This window comes from Arachis hypogaea, chromosome 3, assembly GCF_003086295.3.
Source record: "Arachis hypogaea cultivar Tifrunner chromosome 3, arahy.Tifrunner.gnm2.J5K5, whole genome shotgun sequence".
Classification (NCBI taxonomy): Eukaryota; Viridiplantae; Streptophyta; class Magnoliopsida; order Fabales; family Fabaceae; genus Arachis; species Arachis hypogaea.
In genome coordinates, this window is record NC_092038.1 from 69,571,607 (window position 1) to 69,574,728 (window position 3,122).

Genomic DNA, 3,122 nt, shown 5'->3' on the forward strand with positions numbered 1-3,122 from the left:
TTTCCACTTAATTTTCGAAAAAAAAAAGAAAGCACAAAAAAATTTTACAAAATCATAAAAACCAAAAAAAAATTATTTTATGTTTCTTATTGAGACACTAGTCTCATTTTAAGTTTGGTGTCAATTGCATGCATTCATTCATGTGTCTTAAGGATCTTCAAGTTATTCTTGATGATTTCTTACTCTGATCTTTGAATTCTCTTGACTTGAGTGTCTATGTGTCTCATATGCATTCTCATTAGTGTCAGTAGTATACAAACTGCTAAGTTTGGTGTCTTGCATGCATTGTTATTTGATTTTAGTTGCATTTTGATTATTAAAAATCCAAAAATATTTTTAATTTGTGTATTTTCAAGTCAATAATACAGAGAATTGAAGATTCACAACATACTACAGAGGAATTGCGCAGAAAAGCTGGGCGTTCAAAACGCCCAGTGAAGAAGGACAGACTGGCGTTTAAACGCCAGCCAGGGTACCTGGTTGGGCGTTTAACGCCCAAAAGGGTATAGTTTTGGGCGTTAAACGCCAGAATGTGCACCATTCTGGGCGTTTAACGCCAGGATGGCACAAGAAGGAAGATTTTGTTTTCAATGCAAATTTTTTTCAGGTTTTCAAAGTTTTTCAAAATCAAATCTTTTTCAAATCATATCTTTTCAATCAAATCTTTTTCAAAATCAATTTCTTTCTTTCTTTAAAAATACTTGCTATCAATTAATGATTTGATTCAACATATCAAGAATGCTGCCTTTTCTGCTGAGAAAGGTTTAATGTTTGAATCATATCTTTTCTTGATAGCCAAGTCATCAATTTTAAAATCAAATCTTTTTAAAATGTTTTTCAAATCATATATTCTCAATCACATCTTTTTAAAATCAATCATATCTTCTCAACCACATCTTTTTCAAGATAGCTTTCAATCAAATCTTTTTGATTTCTAATTTCAAAATCTTTTTCAAAAATCACTTGATTTCTTTTTCACTCTTGATTTTCGAAAATCAATTAGTGTTTTTCAAAAATGTTTTCAAAATCTTTGACTTAATTTTCGAAAATTACTTCTCTTCTTTTCACATCCTTCTATTTATGTACTAACACTATTCCTTAATGCAAAATTCGAACTCCATCTTCTTTGATAAGTTCGAATTTTCTACTTCTGTCTTCTATTTTTTCTTTTTCTCTGACACCTCAAGGAATCTCTATACTGTGACATAGAGGATTCCATAGTTTCTTGTTCTCTTCTCTTTCACATGAGCAGGAGCAAAGACAAAAGCATTCTTGTTGAGGCTGATCCTGAACCTGAAAGGACCTTGAAGCGAAAACTAAGAGAAGCTAAGGCACAACTCTCTGTAGAGGACCTAATAGAAATCTTCAAAGAAGAAGAACACATGGCAGCCGAAAATAATAACAATGCCAACAATGCAAGGAAGGTGCTGGGTGACTTTACTGCACCTACTCCCGACTTCTATGGGAGAAGCATCTCTATCCCTGCCATTGGAGCAAACAACTTTGAGCTTAAGCCTCAATTAGTTTCTCTAATGCAACAGAATTGCAAGTTCCATGGACTTCCATTGGAAGATCCTCATCAGTTCTTAGCTGAGTTCTTGCAAATCTGTGACACTGTCAAGACTAATGGGGTTGACCCTGAGGTCTACAGACTTATGCTATTCCCTTTTGCTGTAAGAGACAGAGCTAGGATATGGTTGGACTCACAACCTAAAGAAAGCCTGAACTCTTGGGAAAAGCTAGTCAATGCCTTCTTGGCAAAGTTCTTTCCACCTCAAAAATTGAGTAAGCTTAGAGTGGAACTCCAAACCTTCAGACAGAAGGAAGGAGAATCCCTCTATGAAGCTTGGGAAAGATACAAACAATTAATCAGAAAGTGTCCCTCTGATATGCTTTCTGAATGGAGCATCATAGGAATTTTCTATGATGGTCTCTCTGAACTGTCCAAGATGTCTTTGGATAGCTCTGCTGGAGGATCTCTTTATCTGAAGAAGACGCCTACAGAAGCTCAAGAGCTGATTGAAATGGTTGCAAATAACTAATTCATGTACACTTCTGAAAGGAATCCTGTGAACAATGGGACTAGTCAGAAGAAAGGAGTTCTTGAGATTGACACTCTGAATGCCATACTGGCTCAGAATAAAATATTGACTCAACAAGTCAATATGATTTCTCAAAGTCTATCTGGAATGCAAAATGCACCAAGCAGTACTAAGGAAGCTTCATCTGAGGAAGAAGCTTATGATCCTGAGAACCCTTCAATGGAAGAGGTGAATTACATGGGAGAACCCTATGGAAACACCTATAATCCTTCATGGAGAAATCATCCAAATCTCTCATGGAAGGATCAACAGAGACCTCAACAAGGTTTCAACAATAATAATGGTTGAAGAAACAGGTTTAGCAATAGCAAGCCTTTTCCATCATCTTCTCAGCAACAGACAGAGAAGTCTAAGCAGAGTAACTCTGACTTAGCAACCATGGTCTCTGATCTAATCAAAACCACTCAAAGTTTCATGACTGAAACAAGATCCTCCATTAGAAATTTGGAGGCACAAGTGGGTCAGCTGAGCAAGAAAATTACTGAACTCCCTCCTAGTACTCTTCCAAGCAATACAGAAGAAAATCCAAAAGGAGAGTGCAAGGCCATCAACATGGCCGAATTTGGAGAGGAGGAAGAGGCAGTGAACGCCACTGAGGAAGACCTCAATGGCCGTCCACTGGCCTCCAATGAGTTCCCCAATGAGGAACCATGGGAATCTAAGGCTCAAAATGAGACCATAGAGATCCCATTGGACTTACTTCTGCCATTCATGAGCTCTGATGAGTATTCTTCCTCTGAAGAGGATGAGTATGTCACTGAAGAGCAAGTTGCCAAATACCTTGGGGCAATCATGAAGCTAAATGACAAGTTATTTGGAAATGAGACTTGGGAGGATGAACCCCCTTTGCTCACCAAAGAACTGGATGACTTGTCTAGGCAGAAACTGCCTCAAAAGAGACAGGATCCTGGGAAGTTTTCAATACCTTGTACCATAGGCACCATGACCTTCAAGAAGGCCTTGTGTGACTTAGGGTCAAGTGTAAACCTCATGCCTCTCTCTGTAATGGAGAAGTTAGGG

The 3,122-nt window shown here is 37.8% G+C and overlaps 1 non-coding gene across 1 annotated transcript; it reads right to left on the reverse strand.

Moving 5' to 3' along the window:
• Nucleotides 1-1,787: 1,787 nt before the first annotated feature.
• LOC112793331 (small nucleolar RNA R71) lies at nucleotides 1,788-1,895 on the reverse strand. Its single transcript, XR_003198029.1, has one exon. It is a non-coding gene; the product is annotated as a small nucleolar RNA R71 (small nucleolar RNA).
• Nucleotides 1,896-3,122: the final 1,227 nt, after the last annotated feature.